Here is a 12671-nt window from a genome sequence, read left to right as displayed (position 1 = left end):
CCAGCCTTTTCACTCAGGAAGCAGAGGCAGGCTGATCTCTGAGTTCAAGGCCAGCCTGATCTATAGAGCAAGTTCCAGGACAGCCAGGGCTACAGAGAGAAAACTTGTCTAGAAAAAAAAAATACATATTGAGAGAAAAACAAGTTATGCGAGATTTCACTAGTTTGGAGGGGAAGCTAAAAGAAGCAGGTAGTATAAAACATCTCATTTCCTTTGGTGTCTTCACGATCTGAGTGAATGTTGTTTTAATCCCACCTTCTCCCTATCACATCATTAGGAAGCCAGAAAGCTATGTATGGCTTACAAAAGTGAAGGATCTGGTACTTACAAATATTTACCAATTCTTCCTGGAGCAGACTCTGTCCTCCTCACCTTTGTCCCATACTGACAAACTGTGTTTTCTCTTCTGTTACCTGTCCATCCTACCATATCGCCTTGTCCTAAGCTTTTGCCCTAGATCTGTAGATGAAATGAGAAAGGCTCTCAGTATCTTTTCGAGAAGGTTAAGGAAGAAGGCTGGCAATCCTGGTAGGGAAACTCTAAACTGTACTACACATACATGGACAGACTGACATCAGCTCACTCAAAGCAACTTTTATTTTTCACTTTTCCTGATTTCAACATGAGACACAGATAAGACGTGTTCATCGGCTCAGCACTGTCTCACTGAGTGAGGTAGTGTGAATGTCATTGGCCCCCATAATCTCATCGGGAGGAGCACAATTAGGAGCCGTGGCTCTATTGAGTGGATGTTAGAGGAAGAGTCACTGAGGAGACCAGCTTTGAGGTTTCCTATGCTCAGGACTCCGCCCAGTGTCTCAGTCCATTTCCTGTCGCCTGCAATTTGTAGGACTCTCAGCTCCTTCTCCAGCCCCACCTCCGACTGCACGCCGCCACGTCCCACCATGATGATAATGGACTGAACCTCTGAATGCCAGCCACCCCAGTTAAATGTTTTCTTTATAAGAGTTGCCGTGGTCATGGTGTCTCTTCACAGCAATAGAAACCCTAACTGAGACACTGAGTCTAACCAGACGAAGAACTGGGCTTCTTCTTGGATTCAGGCTTAACACTAGTTCCCAAATTAGAGGAAGGATAGACATCAGTGATTTCTAAATCTGGCACAGCCAGGTGTGAGGATGCACGCCTGTCATCTCAGCACTAGAGAGGCTGAGGCAGGAGGATTATGAGTTCAAGGCTAGCCTATGCTACATAACAAAACTCTGTCTTAAAAATAAAAACAGGTTGGGGATTTAGCTCAGTGGTAGAACGCTTGCCTAGCAAGCTCAAGGCCCTGGGTTCGATCCTCAGCTCCATAAATAAATAAATAAATAAATAAATAGAATTTTAAACAAAGTAAACAAAAATATTACAAGTTCTAAATTATCATTATGGCATAAATTTTTTTCTCTGATATGTCCCTCACTTCTGGCAGACCAGAGGACAGCATCCAGGGTCCTATCTCTATTAATTTTTACTGCTCTCTGCTCCCAGAAGTGGCCCTTAACAAGTGAGAACAATTACAGAATAAACTAGGGAGTAAGTCTCCATGGATTCACAGCCCAAATGGAAAGAAACAAGTGTACCGAAGAGTCCCATGATACCTCCAATCCCTAGACTCCAATCCTTAGAGAATCCCTAGGATCCTATGGTCTCCCTTTATAAGAAGGGTATACCATGTAGCTACACGATTGTGTGGGTTCACGCGGGTCCATGGAAAGAAGACACAGAGGCATCTTAGGAATGAATTTAGTCTATCATGGCTGCAGGGGGCCCAGCCTCGAAGGACTGAAGCACTCTTCCCTTCACCTAGGGCACATTATTTACTCTTTTTCACAGTTTAGATAATTAATTTCCGTACCTTCAAAGCAAACCAAAAGGAGCTCCCAGAGACCAAATGCCAGGTACAAATTACTTGATCTATCAGGTACCTCGGTTTTCTGGGTTTCCTGGACCAAGTTTTGCATAGGCCTTTGACCCTTGGGGGACTCTCTGATCCTTGACTCTCAGACAAGATTCACAGAGGTGATAAGGGAAATGAAACAAAGGTGTGGTTAAACAAAGGAAGGATTAGGGCGAGGTGCTGCTCTCTGGAGCCAGGCCAGGAGCTCAGCAGGAATGCCACTACAATACCATTTAAATAGTTTCTCTTTAAATCTATCAAAAAAGAGAATCTGGTCCACTGAGATGGCTCAGAATGTAAAGGACACTTGTCACCAAGCCTGACAACCTGAGTTCAATCCCTGAGGCTCCCACGATGAAAGGAGAGAACACATTCCTTTCCACACAGTGTCTTCTGACTTCCACATCTGTGTCCTGACATGGGCATGCATGCAAACACATACCATACAATATATGTTAAAAAAAATTCTTACCTTTTTGTTTCTTTGTTTTTTCAAGACAGGGTTTCTCTGTGTAGCCCTGGTTGTCCTAGAACTCGCTCTGTAGACCAGGCTGGCCTCGAACTCACAGAGATCTTCCTGCTTCTGCTTCCCGAGTGCTGGGATTAAAGGCATGTGCTGCCATGTCCACTTTTACCAGATTTTTTGTCATTGAATTGTAGGTTCTAAGATGATGAAAAAAAAAAAACTTTAAAAATAGCATAAACTAGCAACAAAAATAAAGAACAGTGTTTATTTTAAAATATTTTATGAATAAAATCTTAGCCAAACAACAAAAAGAAAGAACCAGTGAATTTAACAGGGTACAAAACAAAATTTTAATATATAAACATAAATAAAAGTTGGGCTTGGTGGCACACACCTGTTTTCCCCAGCACTCAGGGGTCAGAGGCAAGAGGATCATGATGATAAGTTCAAGTCCAGGCTGGTCAGCTTAGAAAGTTCTAGGCCAAACATGGAGGCTATAGAATGAGACTCCATTTCAAACAAACCAACAAACAAAACCCCACACAAAAAAAAACAGAGCTGGCAGTTCAGTTGGTAGAGTGCTTGCTTAGCATGTGGCAGGCCCTGGGTTTGATCCCGGGTACTACATAAACCATGCATGGCAGCACACATCTATAATCCCAGCACCTGGGAGATCAGGAGGACCAGGAGTTTGAGGCCAGCCTGGACTACATGAGACCCAGTATAAAAATCAAACAAATACACAAACATGGTAAATTTCCTGTTCACACTCATGAAAACAACCTTAAACTCAGTTGGTCACAAAAGAAAAAAAAAAATCGGCATGGTGCTGTACCTCCTTAACCCCAGTGTTTCGGAGGCATATGTGGGTGGATTTCTGTGAATTCATAGCTAGTCTGGTCTGCATAGTGAGCTCTGGGACAGCCAGGGCTACCTGGTGAGATCCTGTCTCAAGAAAAGGAAATAAAAGAGAAAAAAGCGAAGCAAGGAAGGAAGGAGGAAGGAAGGAAGGAAGGAGGGAGGAAGGGAGGGAGGGAGCGAGGGAGGAGGGAAGGAGGGAGGGAGGAAGGGAGGGAGGGAGGGAGGGAAGGAGGGAAGAAGGGAGGAGGAGGGAGGAGGGAGGGAGGGAGGGAAGGAGGGAGGAAGGAGGGAGGAAGGGAGGGAGGGAGGGAGGGAAGGAGGGAAGGAAGGAGGGAGGAAGGGAGGGAGGGAGGGAGGGAAGAAGGAGGGAAGGAAGGAGGGAGGAAGGGAGGGAGGGAGGGAGGAGGGAGGAAAGAAGGAAGGAAGGAAGGAGGAAGGAAGGAAGAGAGGGAGGGAGGGAGGAAGGAAGGAAAAAGGAAGGAAGGAGGGAGGAAGGAAGGGAGACATGAAAGTAGAAAGGGCTGAGTGGAGGTGGCGCACACCTTTAATCCAGCACTTGGGAGTCAGAGGCAGGAGGATCTCTGCAAGTTTGAATAGCCTGGTCTACACATCAAATTCTAGGACAGCCAGGGCTGCACAGAGGGACTCTGTCTCCTCCCATCAGCATCCTTATCATTTATTTTCTCCTCTCTTCCATCTTTCCCTCTCCTTCCTCTCCTCCACCTCCTCCTCCACCTCCTCTTCTTTTATTCCATCCTTGCTGTGGTCATCTTTGGAGACAAGGTGTAATCTGTAATCCAAGATGGCCTTGCCCTGGCTGGAGTGAGTGATGCTCCCGCGCCCCTTCTGTGCCCTGGCTGGAGTGATGCTCCCGTGCCCCTTCTGTGCCCTGGCTGGAGTGATGCTCCCGTGCCCCTTCTGTGCCCTGGCTGGAGTGAGTGATGCTCCCGCGCCCCTTCTGTGCCCTGGCTGGAGTGAGTGATGCTCCCGCGCCCCTTCTGTGCTCTGGCTGGAGTGAGTGATGCTCCCGCGCCCCTTCTGTGCCCTGGCTGGAGTGATGCTCCCGCGCCCCTTCTGTGCTCTGGCTGGAGTGAGTGATGCTCCCGCGCCCCTTCTGTGCCCTGGCTGGAGTGAGTGATGCTCCCGCGCCCCTTCTGTGCCCTGGCTGGAGTGAGTGATGCTCCCGCGCCCCTTCTGTGCCCTGGCTGGAGTGAGTGATGCTCCCGTGTCCCTTCTGTGCCCTGGCTGGAGTGAGTGATGCTCCCGCGCCCCTTCTGTGCCCTGGCTGGAGTGATGCTCCCGCGCCCCTTCTGTGCCCTGGCTGGAGTGATGCTCCCGTGCCCCTTCTGTGCCCTGGCTGGAGTGATGCTCCCGCGTCCCTTCTGTGCCCTGGCTGGAGTGATGCTCCCGCGTCCCTTCTGTGCCCTGGCTGGAGTGAGTGATGCTCCCGCGTCCCATCTGTGCCCTGGCTGGAGTGAGTGATGCTCCCGTGTCCCTTCTGTGCTCTGGCTGGAGTGATGCTCCCGCGCCCCTTCTGTGCCCTGGCTGGAGTGATGCTCCCGCGTCCCTTCTGTGCCCTGGCTGGAGTGATGCTCCCGCGCCCCTTCTGTGCCCTGGCTGGAGTGAGTGATGCTCCTGTGCCTCTTCTGTGTCGAGCATTGCAGGTGTGTATGCCATGGTTTCCATTTCTTACACACATTTTTTTTTTGAGCTGAGGATCGAACCCAGGACCTTGCACTTGCTAGGTGAGCACTCTACCACTGAGCTAAATCCCCAACCCTCCTGTAGACAATTTTATTATTATCTTCTTTAAGTTTAATGCTTCCTTTTTTATTTAAAAATTATAATTCCTCAAAGAAGGAAGAAGAAAGGATGCCCACTCTCGCGACGTCCTTCAGCACAGCCGAGCAGGTTCTAACCAGAGTGATTCTGCAGTGATTCAAGGCCCTCTCAAAAACAAAACAAAACATAAAACACCCAAGAAAGATTATACCCACAAGTAGTATGAGGAAGGAAGTGAAAGGCAGGAAACAATAGATAAAAGTCAGCGAACCCAAAAGTTTGCTCTTTAAACAGTTGAAGAAAATCAACACATTGTTATCTACATGACCCGGGAGAGAGGGAGAAAACATTTGAACGACTTAAATCAGGAACTAAAGTGAGGACATTACTACCTATTTTACTGAAATTAAAAAGATTATAAGAAAGCCAGGCCTAGCAGCTCATGCCTACATCCCCGCCATACTGAATGAAGGCTGAGGCAGAGTTGCTGAAGGTTTGACGCTGCTCTGAGCTGTATCTCAAGTTTCAGGCTAGCCTGGGCTATGATGGGAGGCTCTGGGTTTTTTTTTTTTTTTTTTTTTTTTTTTTTTTTTGGTTTTTTAAAGACAGGGTTTCTTTGTGTAGCTTTGCGCCTTTCTTGGAACTTGCTTTGGAGACCAGGCTGACCTTGAACTCACAGAGATCCGCCTGGCTCTGCCTCCCGAATGCTGGGATTAAAGGCGTGCACCACCACCTCCGCCTGAGGCCCTGTTTTAACCCCTCCCCACACCACAAGGATTATAGGAGAGTATTACAGACAAGTGTCTGCCAACAAATTTGATCATTTAGCCAGGTGGTGGTGGCGCATGCCTGTAATCCCAGCACTCTGGAGGCAGAGGCAGGTGGATCTCTGTGAGTTCAAGGCCAGCCTGGTCTACAAAGTGAGTTCCAGCACAGGCTCCAAAGCTACAGAGAAACCCTGTCTTGAAAAACAAAACAAGGGACTGGAGAGATGGCTCAGTGGTTAAGAGCACTGACTGTTCTTCCAGAGGTCTTGAGTTCAATTCCCAGCACCCACATGGTGGCTCACAACCACTTGTAATGAGATCTGGTGCCCTCTTCTGGCCTGCAGGGACACATGCAGGCAGAATACTGTGTTCATAATAAACAAACAAATAAATCTTTAAAAAAAGAAACAAAAAACAAAAAAAATTTTGATAATTTAGATGACTTGCACAAATTTCGGAAGCACATAATTTACCAACCAACAGTGACCATGAAGCAATAGAAATTTTGAGTTAAGAAGATTGCATTAAGAGATTGCTTTTGGTAAGATTGCCATTTTTACCATGTTAATCCTGCCTATCCATGAGCATGGGAGATCTTTCCATTTTCTGACATCTTCAATTTCTTTTTTCAGGGACTTAAAGTTCTTGTCATATAGCTCCTTCACTTGCTTAGTTAGAGTAACCCCAAGGTATTTTATATCATTTGTGGCTATTGTAAAGGGTGATGTATCTCTGATTTCCTTCTCAGCCTATTTGTCTACTGTATATAGGAGGGCTACTGATTTTTTTTTTTTGAGATCTTGCCAAAAGCAATCTACAGATTCAACGCAATCCCCATCAAATTACCAACACAATTCTTCACAGATCTGGAAAGAATAATACTCAACTTCATATGGAAAAACAAAAAATCCAGGATAGCCAAAAGAATCCTGTACAATAAAACAACCTCTGGAGGCATCACGATCCCTGACCTCAAGCTCTACTATAGAGCTACCGTAATAAAAACAGCTTGGTACTGGCATAAAAACCGACATGTGGACCAATGGAATCGAATTGAAGACCCTGACATTAACCCGCACACCTATGAACATATAATTTTTGACAAAGAAGCCAAAAATGTACAATGGAAAAAAGAAAGCATCTTCAACAAATGGTGCTGGCATAACTGGATGTCAATGTGTAGAAGGCTGCAAATAGATCCATATCAGTCACCATGCACAAAACTTAAGTCCAAGTGGATCAAAGACCTCAACATAAATCCAGTTACTCTGAACCTGATAGAAGAGAAAGTAGGAAGTACTCTTGAACGCATTGGCACCGGAGATCACTTTCTAAATATAACACCAGTAGCACAGACACTGAGAGAAACAATCAATCAATAAGACCTGTTGAAACTGAGAAGCTTTTGTAGAGCAAAGGACACGGCCAACAAGACAAAGCGACAGCCTACAGAATGGGAAAAGGTCTTCACTAACCCCACATCTGACAGAGGGCTGATATCCAGAATATATAAAGAACTCAAGAAATTAGACATCAAAATGCCCAACAGTCAGTCCAATTAAGAAATGGGCTATAGAACTAAACAGAGAATTCTCAACAGAGGAAGTTCAAATGGTTGAAAGACATTTAAGGAATTGCTCAACATCCCTAATTATCCAGGAAATGCAAATCAAAACGACTCTGAGATACCACCTTACACCTGTCAGAGTGGCTAAGATCAAAAACACAGAAGACAGCTTATGCTGGAGAGGATGTGGAGCAAGGGGAACTCTCCTCCACTGCTTGTGGGAATGCAAGCTTGTACAGCCACTTTGGAAATCAATATGGCACTTCCTTAGAAAATTGGGAATCCATCTCCCCCAAGACCCAGCTGTAGCACTCTTGGGCATATACCCAAGGAATGCTCAATCATACCACAAGGGCATTTGCTCAGCTATGTTCATATCAGCATTGTTTGTAATAGCCAGAACCTGGAAACAACCTAGATGCCCTTCAACTGAAGAATGGATAAAGAAAATATGGTACATATACACAATGGTACATATACTCAGCAGAGAAAAACAATGACATCATGAGGTTTGCAGGCAAATGGATGGATCTAGAAAAAAATCATCCTGAGTGAGGTAACCCAGACTCAGAAGGACAAACATGGTATGTACTCACTCATAGGAGGATACTAGATGTAAAACAAAGATGACTAGACTGCTACACAACTCCAGGGAGGCTACCTAGAAAACGGGACCCTAGGAAAGACCCAAGGATCACCCAGTGACAGAGAAATGGATGAGATCTACATGAGCAACCTGGACGACAGTGGGAGTAATGAAGGGCAAGGTTTGAAGGAAAGAAAGCTTAGGGGAGCAGGAGATCCCAGCTGGATCAAGAACAGAAAGGGAGAACAAGGAATAACAGACCACAATAAATGAAGACCACATGAGAACAGGAATAGGCAAAGTGCTAGAGAGGTCCCCAGAAATCCACAATGATACATCCACAATAGACTACTGGCAATGGTCAAGAGGAAGCCTGATCTGACCTAGTCTGGTGATCAGATGGCCAAACACCCTAACAGTTGAGCTGGAACTCTCATTCAATAACTGATGGAAGTGGATGCAGAGATCCTCAGCCAGGCCCAGGTGGAGCTCCAGGTGTCCAATTGTCGAGAAAGAGGAGGGACTGTAAGAGTGTGAATTGTTGAGCCCAAGATTGGAAAAAGCACAGGGACAAATAGCCAAATGAATGGAAGCACATGAATTATGAACCAAAGGCTGTGGAGCCCCCAGCTGGATCAGGCCCTCTGGATAAGTGAGACAACTGAATAGCTTGAACTGCTTGGGAGACACCCAGGCAGTTGGACCAGGACCTGTCCTTAGTGCATGAGCTGGCTGTTTGGAACCTTGGGCTTGCTTACACAGGGACACTTTGCTCAGCCTGGAAGGAGGGGACAGGACCTGCCTGTACTGAACCCACCAGGTTGAGCTGACTCCCCAGGGGAGTCTTGGCCCTGGAGGAGATGGGAATGAAGGGGAGGGGATGGGGGGAAGGGGGTGCGGGAGGGGGGAGGACAGGGGAAGCCATGGCTGATGTGTAATACAGAACTCTCAGCTACCTCTCCAGCACCAGACCTGCCTGCATGACACCATGCTCCCTGCCATGATGATAATGGACTAAACCTCTGGAACTGTAAGCCAGCCCCAATTAAATGTTTTCATATATATATATATATAAAAGAAGATTGCATTAATAGTCCTAAGTGTACTGAGACAGGTGTGGTTGCACATGCTTGTAACCTGAGCACTTGGGAGGCAGGGACAGGAGGATTGCCATGAGGGTGCTGGGTCCCTTGGACCTGAAGTTTCAGCAGGTGTTAGGCCCCTGGTGCTGAGAACTGAACTCTCACCCTCAGTAAGAGCACCTCTTAACTGCTGAGCCATCCCACCAGTCCCTTTTGATTATTTTTTTAAGTGTCTTAATTTATTTATTGAACAAATACAAGTGCCAACCTTGTACAAAGCACTGTTCTATATATTTGAGAAGCCTATCACTGAACAAAATAAATTTTAAAAAATGCTTCTCTTATTACAGGAGGTAGGCAGAAAACACACAAAACCAGCATATCATACAGACTTTTTTTTTTTGAGCTGAGGATCGAACCCAGGGCCTTGCGCTTGCTAGGCAAGCGCTCTACCACTGAGCTAAATCCCCAACTCAGACTTTTTTTTAAACATAAAAACAGGTTATAATTCAAAAGTCCAGGGTTATTTGTAACTGTCTGCTACTTCTTTTCATTCCTCCATCTCTTCTCCCTTTCTCCAAGATTTCTCCTCCTATCTATTCTCTCTGCCTGCCAGCCCCACCTGTCCTTTCTCTTGCCTCGCTATTGGCCGTTCAGATCTTTATTAGACCATCAGGTGTTTTAGACAGGCTAAGTAACACAGCCTCACAAAATTAAACAAATTCAGTATAAACAAAAGTAACACCCCTTAAAATAATGTTTCCCAGCAGCTGGGAACTGAGCTCAGATCCTCTAGAACAGCAACGAGCTTAAGAGCCAAATAAACTAATGGAAAATGTTTGGTTTTTGCTCAAACTTTATAAAAAACATCGCACAGTAATTCAGAGTACCGGCCTGGGTAACTAACCCTCTGAATACTCAATAACTATACTTGGAGTCCTATACTGATGTGGGCAGAGGGATTAAAAGGAAGAACATTTTATCTCCTTTCCTCCAAGGTCAACTAGGTCCCAGGGCACCTCTTGAGATGTCCTGTAAATGAGGAGTATCACTTTGTTCTCTTGTTCAGGGAGGCCATGGAAATGAGACTCCAATTCTAACCAGTGTGCAATCTACAAAGAGGAGTAGGAGGAATCTCCTCCTTGCTTTCAAGAGAAGCCATCCTTAGACAAGGCCTTTGATTTATCCCCATGTAGATGGAACAACAGGTAAGAGAATGGCTGGAGAAGCCAGAGGTTCCTCTCAAGTCCAGATGATCCCTGATGACTAGATCTTCAACTGACCTTCACAGAAAAATGGAAGAAAGAAAAACCAGAGTGCCATCTCTTCAGCCCTGTTATTTTTATTTTATTATTTTGAGACAGTGCAAGCCTCCCTATGTAGACCAGGCTGGCCTCAAACCCACAGAGATCCACCTGCCTCTGCCTCCCAAATGCTGAGATTAAAGGCGGGCACCACCTTACCTAGCTCCAAACAAGAGGCTTAAATCTATATACTATCCATGGGCCTGGGGAAATTGACCCTAGTTAAGAGCACTGGCTGTTCTTCCAGAGGACCTGGGTCACAATATTCATATCTCCAGTTCCAGGGTATCTGATACCCTCTCCTAGCCTCCTCGGGCACACATGTGGTATTCACAGACACATATTCAGGCAAAACTCCCATGCACATAAATAATAACATATATTTTAGGGGTTGGGGATTTAGCTCAGTGGTAGAATGCTTGCCTAGTAAGCACAAGGCCCTGGGTTCGATCCTCAGCTCCGGAAAAAAAAAAGAAAGAAAAAAATATATATATTAAAGAAATCTCTGTTAATTGGACAGCTATCTCTAACTAATGATTTACTTCTTGATAAGAAAATGATGCCCAGGGATTAGAGAAATGGCTGAGGGGCTGGTCTTCCAGAGGACCCAGGTTCACATCCCAGCACCCACATGGCAGCTCACAACTATCTGTAACTCTAGTTACAGAGGATCCGACACCCTCACATAGACATACATACAAAGCCATAAAATAAATAATTAAATAAATAAATGCACATAAAAATAAATAAATCTTAAAAAAAAAAAAAAGAAAGAAAGAAAGAAAACAATGTCCAAATATCAGACCTCAGATCCTGGGCTCACTGTAGCCCCTCTATACCCAAGCGGGACAAGTCCACCATTGTTCTAAAATAAGAACTGAAAGGTGGCTAAATATCTCTTTTCTCTGTATCTGAAAGCCATGTGGGAGGGCTATCAAGATGATTTAAGCCACCCTTGTAGCTATCAAAGCAGACCCTGGAATCACTGCTTTAGAGACCAGCCTTAGAGGCCAAAGAAAAATGAGGAGTCTTGAAGTATGAATCTAATTAGTATTATCAATAAATCCCCAGAGTCAGACATCAGGGGTGAAAGCTGAAAGATCAGAGAATCAGAGCAGACATTTCTTACCTCTACAAATCCTCAGACAAAATGGGGGCCAAGACCCTGTCTCCACACACCTTATATTCCTGTCTCTACCTCCTGAGTGCTGGAATTAAAGGCAGAAGCTTCCCAAGTGCTGGGATCAAAGGTGTGCCCCACCACTGCCCGGCTCTATGGTTAACTAGTGGCTAGCTCTACCCTCTGATCTCCAGGCAAGCTTTATTCATCAGAACACAAAATATCACACAACAGAGCCCCAATAGATGGCTGCCATGTGAGCCTAGCAGGGTCTAATGGACTCTGATTTGACTCTTTAAAAAGTATCCGGTGTTCTGGCTTCTCTGGGTTCTACGCCTGGGGCTCCTAAAGCCAACAACAGCTGCCTTTACTTCTCCCTTACATCTTTTTCCAGGAACCAGGCAAGGGCTTCCTATTCCCACTTCTCCTGGCTATTGTACAAATGGTTCTGGGGTTATTAAGTGTGTGTGTGTGTGTGTGTGTGTGTGTGTGTGTGTGTGTGTGTTAAAAACAGGAAGGAAGACTCAGCTAGGCAATTTAGAGTAAAAAGAAACAAGGGAAGTAATCATTTTACCTCTTGGCTAAAATCCAGACACGTTCTCGGGACTCTTAGCAGCCTCATCCTTGCCAAAGGCCAAAGATGTGCTAGGGGGTGGGGGTGGGGAGCTCCGATATCTGAGCTGGATCCTACATCATTCTAGGGTCACCTCTTTAAGTCTCTGAGAGAAAACACTTCCTGGTTAAGAGACTAGAATTGCCTGGGTGGAGACCTAACATTCCAGTTGGACCAGGTCAATTGACCGGGCAAGGGAATTCAGAAAGCAGGTTCCCCTTAAGCCATGCGAAAGAAAGACACGTATGAAGAAGCTTCAGCAGTACAGACACTGAAACTGGAATGAGGAAGATTAGCATGATCCCTGAGCAAGGAGGACAGACAGATTCATGAAGCAGTCCATACTGCTTTTGGCTTTGGTGGTCCCCTGTGACTTCTGACCGGGTCCTCCTCTGCCTACAGCAGATGTCTGGGGCTCAGGAGGCTGGCCAGATGAGGCTGTGTCTTGGGGTGTTACTGGAGTGGAAGCCAGTACAAGTCAATGGGTGCTGACAGTCTTCTCCCTGCTGGTGACTGAGACCTTTACCCAAAAAGGCAGGTCCTGCACAGCTGAGAAGAATGGCTGAGGAGACAGCTGAAAGCCCAGTGGTTCCCACTACCTCTCTAGTTATTAAGTTTAC

The 12671-nt window shown here is 45.8% G+C and overlaps 1 non-coding gene across 1 annotated transcript; it reads left to right on the top strand.

The window, feature by feature from the left end:
* Positions 1-12294: 12294 nt before the first annotated feature.
* On the top strand, positions 12295-12400 carry LOC118571301. Its single transcript, XR_004943337.1, has one exon. It is a non-coding gene; the product is annotated as a U6 spliceosomal RNA (small nuclear RNA).
* The last annotated feature ends 271 nt before the right edge of the window (positions 12401-12671 follow it).

Source organism: Onychomys torridus, chromosome 20 (genome assembly GCF_903995425.1).
Source record: "Onychomys torridus chromosome 20, mOncTor1.1, whole genome shotgun sequence".
Taxonomy (NCBI): domain Eukaryota; kingdom Metazoa; phylum Chordata; class Mammalia; order Rodentia; family Cricetidae; genus Onychomys; species Onychomys torridus.
Note: the sequence above shows the minus strand (reverse complement) of the source record. Positions and strands in the feature narration are given on the sequence as shown.